The sequence below is a fragment of the Balaenoptera physalus genome (genome assembly GCF_965194825.1).
Source record: "Balaenoptera physalus genome assembly, chromosome: 13".
NCBI lineage: Eukaryota > Metazoa > Chordata > Mammalia > Artiodactyla > Balaenopteridae > Balaenoptera > Balaenoptera physalus.
This window is the reverse complement of record NC_138892.1, coordinates 12,251,946-12,265,573: the sequence shown is the minus strand read 5'-3', so window position 1 is coordinate 12,265,573 and position 13,628 is coordinate 12,251,946. Positions and strand designations below refer to the sequence as shown.

At 40.3% G+C, this 13,628-nt stretch overlaps 2 protein-coding genes and 1 pseudogene across 31 annotated transcripts in view; 2 read left to right on the top strand and 1 right to left on the bottom strand.

Annotated features, from left to right (window-relative positions):
• Positions 1-13,628, bottom strand: part of RBFOX2 (RNA binding fox-1 homolog 2) — a 264,208-nt gene that overhangs the window by 127,207 nt on the left and 123,373 nt on the right. The gene's annotated exons all lie outside the window — the stretch shown is intronic.
• LOC309641106 (apolipoprotein L6-like) overlaps positions 1-13,628 on the top strand; it is a 274,531-nt gene that overhangs the window by 173,843 nt on the left and 87,060 nt on the right. The gene's annotated exons all lie outside the window — the stretch shown is intronic.
• On the top strand, positions 4,698-11,371 carry LOC309641115 (ATP synthase membrane subunit K, mitochondrial pseudogene; annotated as a pseudogene). The gene has a single exon. The product of its transcript is annotated as an ATP synthase membrane subunit K, mitochondrial pseudogene (transcript).

The window sequence follows — 13,628 nt, the reverse complement described above, 5'->3', positions numbered from 1 at the left end:
AAACTTATAAGTTCTTAGAAAATATGCCCAATTCAGGGAAGGGGAGGATGGAGACAGAGGGCAGAATGTGAGCATAAGAAATACAAAGAAACAAAAGGAGAGAAAAAGAAGAGTAAGAACAGAGAGGAAACCTGACACAAAATCCTAAGTGTACCAGGGAAAGGAAAATAAGAGGGAAATGAAAATGGAACTAGTATCCATGGAGTTAGAATGAATCATGGCTACTGACAGGTTTAACACCTTTGTTTTTCTGATAAACTGTGGCCTAGTGAGGCTGAGTCACTGCTTTGAGTTTACAAAGCTGGAGAGGGGCAGGACTAGAAAGGTGGTTAGTGCACAGTAAATACTCAAATTTGGGATGAATTAAAAAGACAAATGTTATGGTCTTTATGTTTGTGGGTCCCTCCCCTGCAAAATTCACGTGGTGAAGTCCTAGCCCCGAGTGTGGCTGTGTTAGAAGACAGGGCCTCAGGGTCCCCAATCTGATAGGAGTAGTGTCCTTACAAGAAGAGCCAGCAGAGAGCCGGCTGACACTCGCATCCACTTTCCTGCTCTTGCTCGCCCCAACGCATGCATGACAAGGAGGTCAAGTGTGCACACGGTGAGATGGCAGCAGCCTACAAGCCAAGAGAAGAGGCCTCAGAACGAAACCTACCTTGCGGGCACCTTGATCTGGGACTTCCCAGGCCTCCAGAACTGTGAGAGAAATTTCTATTGTTTAAGCCACCGGTCTGTGGAAATTTGTTACAGCCGTCCTAGCGAACTAAGACCACAAGCACTGAAGTCCTTTGGCAAGGTATTCAAAAGGAAAGTTTAACTTATTTATTAAACCTAAAATATACACACATCTTACCCCCTTTTCTTTTTTTTTTTTCTGTTAAAGAATGAGAATGGGGCCACTGGCTAGCTTTAGTTTAAGCAAAAATCCAGGTAACACACTGAAAGGCAAACTACAAGATATCTACACATAGTAGAAACTCAATAAATAATGAGTTTATTTACTCAAATAATGAGTGGTCAGAACTTGATTCTGTGCTTACAAAAGTAACATATCCCTCACCTAGTCCCCAAACTATGCACCACCAACTGCAAATAACAAATGCTCCAAGTATGTGTGTCTGTTTTGCAGCCAACACCATAAAGAGGCAGACCGCCCTTTTAAGAATCTGGCCAAGCCCCAAACACCCCTTTTCAACTTGCCTACTCTCCTAGCCTCTTTTTATCCCCTGGGAGTTTATGCCTTGACATTTAAAATTTTACATTTTATTGGCAAAACAAAATAGAATTTTTCATTATCAAATTAAGAAATCTGCCTAATATATTTTGTCTGGTGAAATAATAAAAATAAAAGGATTTATTGCCCAACTTGAACATAAATTTTTAAAATTTATTTATTTAATTAATTAATTTAAATTATTTAAATTAGTTTACTTCTTGGTGAAAAGAGGTAAATCTTAAGGGTTCAAAGGAAAATAAAAGTTACTGAAAAAATGCAAATTACCAAAATATAAAAGTAGAAATCTAGCAGTTTTCATTATGCCTTATAGTACTTTCCCAAAACAGTTGCTGCCAATTAGCATGGATGAATGAATAGGGTAAATATATAATAGAAAAAAGAATAAGAAGAACCCAGAGTTTATAGATACAGAGTGGGGGACACTTTTAATAAGCATTTCAATTGTCTTAAATTTGTTGATGAAATGTGCCCAGAAAAAGATTATACCAAGAAAAGGCAGCAAAAAGAATACTGTTCTCCTTGTAACATGAATTAGGTAATACCACAGCATATCTTACAAATAAAAGCCCCTTAGAGTCTCAAAATAAAACCTCTTTAAATGGATGCCTAAATGGGTCCATCTTGTCTGCTCTGAAAAGAATATTACAGCCAATATACAATCTAAAATTTACAAAATGGGTCATATTCTAAAAATTCATTTTTATTTCAGAGTTGTTTGGAATTGATCACATTTCCCCATTAAAAGAAATATACACACACACACAGAGACACATAAATGTACATATTTATAAATGGTGACTGGGTTTCCACACCAGACCACAAGAGCCCAGGAGTGTAATCAGGGAGTTGGGGTGGAGTGCGGGGAGAACACAGGGGTGCGGAACCAGTAATGGACCTGAACTACCATACATCTGAAATAAAAATAAACAGAGGACAGGATAGTTACAATAGCAGCAAATTACAAATAATGCCAATGTAATTAAATAAGAAATGATGTGTTTTTTTCCAAATCATCTTGCATATTGGTTAGAAGTAGAAGACAAATTTAATCCGCTAAGAAAGTGGAGACGTCTGTGGAGACGTAGAGGAAGGAGTAGGAGTACTTTCAAGCATTTTAGTGACTGGTGTAATTTTTTTTGGGGGGGGTGTGCAACTTTAAAAAATACAAATTTCACTTCCACATCTACAACATTTCCATTTTCCCTGATACAAATGTAATTCTAGTCAATCAGTCATAAGGAAGGTAATTTGTTTATTTTGTAAATGGGATAAAAAGATGCGAGACAAGGAAAAGGAAACAGCAAGATTTAGAACAGAATCCGGAAGGGAAAGTTAAGTGCTTAATAAATACTTGCTGAAAGGAGAGGAGGGAGAAATCTAAAAAGACTGCTGACAGTGGAAATAACTAAAGTTTAAATAGTAAAAGCGAAAGACGGAGGTAAAAAGGAGAAAGAAGGACCTGACATGCCCGTACTATTTTTAAAGGGGGAAGAAAATAGGTGGTAATCAGAGAGTTCTCAGTACTGCCACTGGGGAGGGTCACTGACTCAGAACACTGGGATGGGTCTAGCCAGGAAACAATCATGATAACTAACATAAATTGAACATTTACTATGTACCAAGAACTGTTCTGAGAGCTTTTACAGGCTCAAAGCAACCTTCTGATAGCTACTATTTTTGTTGCTGTTGTTCTAATTTTATAGATGAGAAAGCACATTAATATGCCCAGTGTCATTAAGACAGAATGCCAGAGAGCCAGGTTTGAAACCTCGTCAATTTGGTTCCAAAGCCTGCACCATGAAGCACTGCTGCCTCTACAGTAAAACCATCACACACACAGGGACAAGTGGTCCTAGTAAAGGAGAGAAAATGACGATGACAAATACAAAGAAGAGTTCTGCACTGTAAATTTCTATAGTTACTAAGTATTCCCCTGTTAATGAAAAAGTAACCAGTAGAAGACCTCTGGAATTTAGCACCCATTTGACAAATATTTATTGAGCATGATTCACTGTTCTAGACACTAGGGATACAGCAATAAACAAACCAGACAAAAATCTCTACAGGTGAGGAAAGTAGTAAAAAAAAAGATGTTTTTACAGTATACTAGAAGATGGTAAGGGCTATGGAGAACTTAAAATAAAATGACTAAAAAAAGAGCTAAATGAAAAGGTAACATTTCAGCAGAAATGTGAAGGAGGTGAAGCAGTACACATGAGAGTATCTGGAGAAGGGCATGACAAGCAGAGGAAACAAGTACTGCAAAGTGCCTGGCAAGCTTGAGGAACGGCAAGAAGGCCAGTGTGGCTGGAGGAGACTGAGGACAAACAGGAGGAGACAGAAGTCAAAGAGGTACCCAGGAGCCAGCTCAACCAGAGGCTTGCAGGGACTCTGGCTTTTCCTCCCAGTGAAACACATGAGTGGTTTTTTGAGCATGATCAGATTTATATTTTTACAGGTCTAAGTCAGATGCTGTGTTCAGAATAAATTATTTGGAGTCAATGGTGGAAGCAGGGAGACCAGGTAGGAGACAATTGCAATAATACAGGTGAGAAAGGATGGGGTACTGAGTGAGGGGAGCAGTAGCAGAGCTAGTAAAAAGGGATTGGATGTAGGTGATTTTTGAAAGGCAGAGCCTAAAGGATTTGCTGATTAATAAGACTGGCGTGAGGGAGAAAGAAGAGTCCAGGATGACTCCAAGTTTTTTTCTGGCCCAAGCAACAGAAAGATGTCATCTGAGAAGGGGAAAACTGTAGGTGTTCCCACAGGATTGAGACGGGAAGAAGGCAAGTGGAGACCAGGAGTTCAGCCTGTACAGGTTAAGCTTGAGGTAACTGTTAGGTACGGAAATGTCAAGTAGACAATTGGATGTACACTTCCTGGGAGGGATCTGGCCTGTAGGTATACATTTGAGAATCATCAGCATACAGACAGCACTTAACCCCCGCTATACCATCAGAGTCCACTGGGCCCAACTCTTCTTTTTTGAACAGTTCTATATTTAAGGATTTATATTTTATGACTTATTCCTTCTCAGAGGTATTTCCCATCCCTGCCCCACCCCCCAAAACCCAAAGAAAATGTTACTTTAAAAATAATAACAAAAAAAAAATAATAATAATAACAGGGCTTCCCTGGTGGCGCAGTGGTTGAGAATCTGTCTGCCAAAGCAGGGGACACGGGTTCGAACCCTGGTCTGGGAAGATCCCACATGCCGCGGAGCAACTAGGCCCGTGAGCCACAATTACTGAGCCTGCGCGTCTGGAGCCTGTGCTCCGCAACAAGAGAGGCCGTGACAGTGAGAGGCCCGCACACCGCGATGAAGATTGGCCCCCACTTGCCACAACTAGAGAATGCCCTCGCACAGAAACGAAGACCCAACACAGCCATAAATAAATAAATAAATAATTTTAAAAAAAGATATAAAAATAATAACAAACACATTCTATCTTGCACTGAGCCTGCGCGTCTGGAGCCTGTGCTCCGCAACAAGAGAGGCCGTGACAGTGAGAGGCCCGCACACCGCGATGAAGATTGGCCCCCACTTGCCACAACTAGAGAATGCCCTCGCACAGAAACGAAGACCCAACACAGCCATAAATAAATAAATAAATAATTTTAAAAAAAGATATAAAAATAATAACAAACACATTCTATCTTGCAATTAACATATGGGTTCCCTGAACCCTTTTATAAATCTAAGGTGCATTATGAGATTTTAGGGATCTTATTTTCCCTAAAATCTCTTATTTTCCCTAAAATCTTGAAACATTCTGATTTTTCAATAAGCTTTACTCATTAATTATTCCCAACAATGTTTTAAAAAATGACCAAAGTAATAAAATGACAGACCAATGGCATACTCACTTAGAAGAATGATACAATAGTGAAATAAATCACCACTAACACATCATCCTTCAGTTTTCTTATTGCATTGCGCAAAGTATTGTATCATCTTTCAAGAAGGCATTAAAGAAGATTAGAGATGCTGTTTTTTTACCGTTTGCTCAGTTTTCATTGAATACAGTTTTTCACTTCCCACCCAAAATGACAAAGAAAAACTAACAGAGGAAAATGTTTCACAATTATTAGATGAATCCAAAGATGAATGCAAACACAGATAGCAGCACTCAACTCTAATGATGATGGTGAAGTCTGATATATAGAAGTGAAATCTTGAGACTACAACTCTTTAGATGATTACATTCTAATCTAGGATATAAGCTTGACCACAGTCAAGAATCAATAAGTAAACAATATATTTCTAATAACAAAAAGGAACTATGGTAGTCTCATCCAGTTCAACAGAAAGAATGTCCTCATGCAGTATTTTGCAGTGAGAATTGGGATCATCCTGTTTCACTAAAAGGACATGTAACAGTATTCTTTCTTTTCTTAGAATGTGACAAAATTTACTTGATACAGTTCATACATGGCCAAGTGCTGAAGGTAGATACATATATAAAGGTAACTGGAAGGAAACAGATGGTACAGAAATGAAAAGAAGATCATCTTTTGAACATAATTATGTATTGTCAAAGGATTTCTAAAAAAATCTTTAAATATTGTGTTTAGACGATGTAAGTGAAGGAAGAAGAACCAGAAGCAATAATTAGCTAGACCCTATAAGAGACATATTTGGAATCTGAAATCAGAATTTACAAGACGGGTATGTTCCAGGTTAATGAATGACATAAGCAATTAAATTACATTCAAAGGAGGCTGCTTTTTGAGGTATACGCTTCCCAAACTAGGAAAATAGGGAATAAAAATTGGGACAGTACGTGTCAGTGAAACATCATATATTTGGAAGATTCACATCTACACAGGCAGAGATCTACAAAAGGAGCAGGAGCAGAACAAAGGGTCAAAAACAGTACAAACACTGACACAGAACCTAAAACGCACAGCATAAATATAACTTGTGACAATTTTAGAACGAGTTTGGGATTGGCTTGAGTACTACTCAGCAAAAAACTTGCTTTAGTTTGCGCTATTAGGAAGAATAGGGTTGAATTTGAATGTATTTTCACAGATGGAAAAGGAAGAGACATCAAGAGCACATTATTTAGATTTCAAAAAGAGTAAACGATTCTTTCTGTCCTTAGAAGAACCATTAATGTTCTTCTCAGCTCAATGCAGTCTCAACTATTAATAGATTCAAAAACCCCTCTTAAAAAAATACCCCAAAAGATCTTGTACTATTAACAAGGCTAAAGAAGGTTTAGACACAATGATAAGAGAGTTAAAATCTGTACTTGCAAAAGAATGTCTGGAAGATAGCCTATGTCTATTTTCTTCAATATGATTGATATTAGTACAACAAATGCTTTCATTTTACAGGAAGAGGTTCAATTACAAGATCGCAAATTAATAAGACAATTCCTCATACGGCTAGGAAATGAACTTGCAGGAATAAATACAGAACTAGGAAGAGAATGTTTACCCTCTCAACCACAAGCGTGAGTCTCAGAGAATAGGAAGAAAGAAAGAGGATACAAAAAGGATAGGAAAACATGAAGTGCAGCAAAAAAGATTTTTAAAAAAACCATGAATAGTATTCAAATGTGACTTGTAGTCACTATAGGAGAAATATGTAGTTAGTTGCGTGAATGCATTTTTTCTTACTTCTAATAAAGTTTTTTTTCACTATAATTTCTTTCCTTTCCTTTTTTTTTTTTTTTTTTTTTTACAGATTTGGTGCAGACTTTTAAAATTATTTATTTATTTAAAAATTTTATTTATTTTTTTGGCTGCATTGGGTCTTCATTGCTGTGCGAGGGCTTTTTCTAGTTGCGGCGAGCAGGGGTTACTCTTCGTCGTGGTGCGCGGGCTTCTTGCTGCGGTGGCTTCTCTTGTTGCGGCACGTCGGCCCTAGAGCATGCGAGTTTCAGCAGTTGTGGCATGTAGGCTCAGTCGTTGTGGTGCACGGGCTCTAGGGTGCACGGGCTTCAGTAGTTGTGGCGCACAGGCTCAGTACTTGTGGCTCGTGGGCCCTAGAGTGCAGGCTCAGTAGTTGTGGCACACAGGCTTAGTTGCTCCACGCCATGTGGGCTCTTCCCAGACCAGGGATCAAACCCACGTCCCCTGCATTGGCAGGTGGATTCTTAACCACTGAGTCACCAGGGAAGTCCTTCACTATCATTTCTTATTTCTTAAATTAGTCATAAGAGTTAAACAATCCTCCACTGAAGGATACAGACTGAAATCATGTCAGGTCCAGAAACTGATGCCCAATTACATTTCACTGGTATCAAAAAATATTTCGACTCTTAACACTTTAACAGGGAGAATGAATTGTGTACTGGCCACATACGGAGGTATTGCTTTGATAGTCTTATATTTCAAGTTAAGGTCTAAAAAAACTCCAGCTGTGAAAGCAACATAAACGGATTCTAAACTGTATCTCATCTATTAAGTTCCCAGGCCTGAAGAAGCTAACATCAACTCATCACGTGATACTCGATTTGTACAATAAATTATGAACCTGAAAAAAAAATAGTTAACCAAGGTAAAAAGATTAGAGAGCCCACTGGGCCCAGCTGACAAACAGTTCTGGCTATTTGTCCTGGTTAACTGAGAACTAAATCCACGAGACTGGATGAAATCACTAAGTAAAAGAATCAAGGGAAGAGATCCAAAGACTTGACCCAGAGTATTACAACTTTAAAACTGAGAAGAAATCACCAATAAGATAAGAAGAAAACCAGGAGAGTGTCATGTCCTGGAAGTCAAGTACCCAAGAAAGCGCATCACAGAGGAGGAAATGATTAGCCACATTACGTTCTACAGGCAGGTCAGGTAACATGAGGACTGAGACCCAACCACTAGACTTAGCAGCATGGAGGCTACTGGTAATATTGACAAGAGCCATTTCAGTGGCAATAAAAACCTAATTGAGCGAGTTTAAGAGGGAATGAGAGGAGAAGAACTGGTATGAGCAAATAGAGACAACTCTACTGAGTTTTGCTCTAAGAGAAAAGAAAAGTAGCTGACAGAAAAGTGAGGTTAAGAGTATTATTTTCAAGTGGATGGAAGAACAGCTTAATGGTATGTTAGCGGAACTAATCTAGTAAACAGAGAAAACCTGATGATCCCAGAGAGAGGAGAGAGAACTGCTGGGTCCAGGTCCTAAACAGGCTAGCAGAGATGGGACCTAGTACACAACTGAGGGGTTGGCGTTATAAGGAAGGCAACTGCTTAGTGTACAGTAATGGGAGAGAGAGAAAGTTCACTGCCACTGATGGTACAAGGTGGGTAAAATGTGGTGGTGGGAAATCTCCTGATTGCTTTAGCTTTCTCACAAATACTCTAGTAACTAGAAGATCTGCAAACAAAAGCCAAAAGAAGGGATGATTTAGCAATGGATATGCATTCTGCAGAGACTTGCCTAAAATAGCATAGTATCAGGGCACCTTTCTCACCTGCCCTCTTTTGGTTTCTGTTACTCTGAAATCTCTTGTAATCTCCAAATGGCGTAACTTCTCCAAAGGGGTGTTGGGAGGACAGGGGACACACAAAGGAGTCACTGGTCCATAGTGATTCTGAAATCTCACTGGGCAAATGTTCGGAGTTCCTTGATTAGGTCTCAAGGCTATGGTAGGGATTCTCTGTGGCTCTTGCCTTTGAATCATCCTTCTTTTTTCAAGAAAGGTAGCACGTATTAGCAGCTGAGTAATTTTCTCAGCCTATTTCCTGCCAGAACAATTTTGGAGGTTCAACAGCTTCTTTTCATTTTGAACTGTCTCTTCTCCTTTTCAGTTGTAGCTGCAGTGGGCCTCCTGTGAATCTCACTGAGATTCACTGCATTAGACAAAAGCTATACCCACAAAAATCTTCAAGATAAGCCCTTCTCTACCTTCTCTCATGCTAAAACAGTTATAAGTCCTGTTCCTTGACTGAAAGGTCTTCTGTGTGACTCTTAAGGTTCTTCTTAGGTTTTAACAAAAGGTTTTACAGCCACACCCTCAGCTTCATCTTTAGACCACGATTCTCCTGGCAGTGCCCTTGAACTGACCTTTTTTGTTTAACAGTCCTGTCCTCAATTTATTTCTCTCTTCTTATACTTGAAGCAGTAAGAAGAAAGCAGGGGGCACCTTCAATGTTTTGCTTGGAAATTTACTTAAGGACATCTGCCAGTTCACTAGGCACCTTTTCTGCTTTTCACGCAACTACAAACATAGTGATGCTAAAATTTCTACCACTATATAACAAGGATCCCCCTTTCCTCCAGTTTCCTTTCCTCTGAGCCTTCATGGCGATCTCCTCAAAGTTCCAAATTTTAGAAACAACATTTCCAAGGTACTATGATTTTCACTAACACTCTCCTCCGAGGCCACCACCCAGTTCCAAAGTCACTCCTGCATTTTAGATTTCTGCTGTAGAACCACCCCACTTTGGGTACCAAAATCTATAGTTGTCTATTTCTATATAACAAATCATCCTCAGGGGACTTCCCTGGTGGTGCAGTGGTTAAGAATCCGCCTGCCAATGCAGGGGACATGGGTTCAAGCCCTGGTCCGGGAAGATCCCACATGCCACGGAGCAACTAAGTCAGTATGCCACAACTACTGAGCCTGCGCTTTCGAGCCCGCGAGCCACAACTACTGAGCCCGCGTGCCACAAGTACTGAAGCCTGCGCACCTAAAGCTTGTGCTCCGCAACAAGAGAAGACATCAAAATGAGAAGCCCGCGCACAGCAACGAGGAGTAGCCCCCGCTCACCGCAACTAGAGAAAGCCTGCGCGCAGCAATGAAGACCCAACGCAGCCAAAAATAAAAATAAAAAAATAAATTTATAAATAAATTTATTTAAAAAAATCATCCTCAAACAACAGCTTAAAACATCACTTATTATCTCACAGTTTACGTGGATCAGGAAGCCAGGCGAGGCAGAGCTGGGTGCCTCTGGTTCAGGGTCTCTCACAAGGCTGCCATCAAGGTGTTGGCTAGGGCTGTAGTAATTTCAAGGCTGGACTGGCAAGGATCCACCGCCAAGCTCACTCACCTTGCTGTGGGCCCTAAACATCATCTCTCTGTCATGTGGGACTCGCCATAGCACTACTCACAACACGGCAGTTTGCTTCTCACCACGTAAGCGCTTGGGAGAGAGCTGGAGAGGGCAAGCACCCAGGATGACAGCCACAGTCTTCTCATCACCAAATCTTGGCAGTGACATCCCATCACATTTGCCACATTCTATTAGTTTGAAGTAAGTCACTAGGTCCAGCCTATACTCAAAGGCAAGAGACTGCACAAGAGCACGAATACCAAGAGGTAGGAATCACTGGAGACCACCTTAGGGGCTGCCTATCACAGACTACATGGAAAGAATTACAGCAGGCCGGTTAAGAGTACTGACTCTCGGGCTTCCCTGGTGGTGCAGTGGTTAAGAATCTGCCTGCCAATGCAGGGGACACGGGTTCAAGCCCTCGTCTGGGAAGATCCCACATGTCGCGGAGCAACTAAGCCCATGCGCCACACCTACTGAGCCTGCGCTCTAGAGCCCGTGAGCCGCAACTGCTGAGCCCGCGTGCCACAACTACTGAAGCCCATGCGCCTAGAACCTGTGCTCTGCAACAAGAGAAGCCACCACAATGAGAAGCCCGCGCACCTCAACGAAGAGTAGCCCCTGCTCGCCACAGCTAGAGAAAGCCTGCACAGCAACAAAGACCCAACACAGCCAAAAATAAATAAATAAATAAATTTATTTTTAAAAAAGTACTGACTCTGAAGCAAAACTACTGGGTTTGACTCTTGCTTCTGTATCACAATATGAAAAACGAGTCATAAAATAAGACAATAGTTGTGAAAGGACCTGACCTCATACACAGGAGGCACTTGGGAATTCCTGTCCCCTTTTCTCTTCCAATCCTAATTGTCTTTAACCATCTTGAGAATTTCCCTGGCATTAGATGTAATCTCCAAGCACCCACTACCAGAGCAGCATGGTATTGAACAACATGAAAAAATATTATTTTGACTTTCAATGAGTCCAAGAAACGTATTTTTAATAAACTTAATAAAATCAAACAAAAGGATAAAAAGAAAGATCCGGAATCAATGAAACAGAGCAGAGGGGAATATACACACAACAGCAACTGTCTCCCCCACCCCACCCCAATCCTGGCATCTGCTTTTATTTATTTATTTTTTTTAAAAAAAGAAATTCACGTTCTTTTATTTATTTATTTATTTATTTATTTATTTATGACTGTGTTGGGTCTTCGTTTCTGTGCGAGGGCTTTCTCTAGTTGTGGCAAGTGGGGACCACTCTTCATCGCGGTGCGCGGGCCTCTCACCATCGCGGCCTCTCTTGTTGCGGAGCACAGGCTCCAGATGCGCAGGCTCAGTAATTGTGGCTCACGGGCCCAGTTACTCCGTGGCATGTGGGATCTTCCCAGACCAGGGCTCGAACCCGTGTCCCCTGCATTGGCAGGCAGATTCTCAACCACTGCGCCACCAGGGAAGCCCGGCATCTGCTTTTAAATTGTAATGCCAATCTTGGCAAAAAAATACCATATCACTTTTTATCTAATTAGCAACTAAAAGTACAATAAAGAGAATAAATAAATCATTAAGAATGATTTAGATGCTTTTATTTAGATGTCAGTTTATCTGAGGCATATGGCATTCAACAATAACACTGGGGAGTGATATCATCCCCATTTTACAGATGAGACACAAGAGCATAAAGATGATGGGACTTGTTTTAATAACACAGCAGGTTAACAACTGAGCAAGAATAGAACTGCAACCAGCATATGATGTAATACACAATGAAGCTATAATCAGTTCTTTTTGATTTTCATGGATATGGCGATCTGGCTAAAACGGCCAGTGATTAAGCGTTCATCTCACACTCAGGAAAAATAACTGACAGTTATTTTAAAGAATGAAAGGCAGGCTTTGATTATTTAACCTCTAAATTAATGGTCTAAATTCAAATAAGCAAATAAAACACCATGTGAGTTAATACACAAATAAGGTAGCACAGAACCTACAGATACGAATTAAGTGGAATCAAAACCCCATATTTTAGGCTACACAGATAGTTCATTATACTAAGAATATCTAATTAACCTTTTAACTAATATTTGTGCAGTGTGTTCTATGCTGGCCTTATATGACAGGTACTACATGTTACCTCATTTAATAATAGCGAAGGATGCTGAAAAAGCGTTTGTGAAGAGGAGCAGCAAGCTCACCTTCAGAGGAGGAACAAGAACGCTGTGCTTTAACCTGCTCACGAGTTTTTAAAGCAGCACATATTTCCAGAACCAAGATGGGAAAAAGGGAGCTAGCAAAGGAAGACTACAACTCCTAAAATGTACTTTATTCATTGCAAAAAGAAATGAAAGAAAATGTGTTTTGGGAGTTATAGCCTTCACTTCCCTATCCCCCCCAACCCCACGCCAGTATGTGTGCTTTACCACATTGATTTTCTACCCCTTCAAGTATACAATTAAAATCTTAAAAAATGAATGTTTGCTTAAACGGTTCCAACTTTATTCCCTAATTTATAAATTTTACAACAAAATTCCATATTCTGGTTTGAAAAATGACAAAAGATACTTGTTTAAGAGTAAATGCCACATTAAAACGAACAATATTAAAACATACATATTAAGACAGGCAACTTTCTTATACAACTGGAAGAGCTTACCTCTCAGCATTCATGTATCCGGCCGCCATCTCTACCTAAAAATGTTATTCTCACCTCCAAACCCTGATCGCAAGGCCTTCTGCCTCATACCTGTACAACCCTATAGTTGTTACCCAACAACTACCCACTAGAAATCGAGCTCCCTGCCTCTAGTCCCTCCCCAAACTATTATATCCACAGAACCTAAAACCAAAGCACTAATTTGAGAAGGCTAAATATTGCTGTACTGAAAAATTTAAGAATTTCTTATTTTCTGTAGAATAGTGATTCCAGTATTCAAGATCCTCCAGGTTATCCATCAAACCATTTCTTTCTGCCATTCCTGTCTCTTTCAGTAATACTGGTCCCTTCACTATCCCCAAACTTTCTTTCCTCCCTTCTTTTCACTACACAAATGTCCAATCAGTGCCTACTCTATGCCAGGCACCTTTCTAGGCTCACAGAATACGCCTAGAAAGTGCCTTCATGGAGTTTACATTCTGGTTGAAGGAGAAAGGCAATAAACAAACATACACAGCAAGTCAGGCGGTGGTAGGTGCTAAGGAGAAAAATAAAGATGGGGAAAAGGAACGGGAAATGTTGAAGGAAGGGGAGGGAATTACTGTTTATACAGGGTGCTCCTGATAATGTGACAACTGAGTAGAGATTTCACATAAACAAGGAAGTCAAGCAGATACCTGCAGAGAGAGCAAGGAGGTGGGCAAAAGCTAAGGCCCTGAGGCAAGGG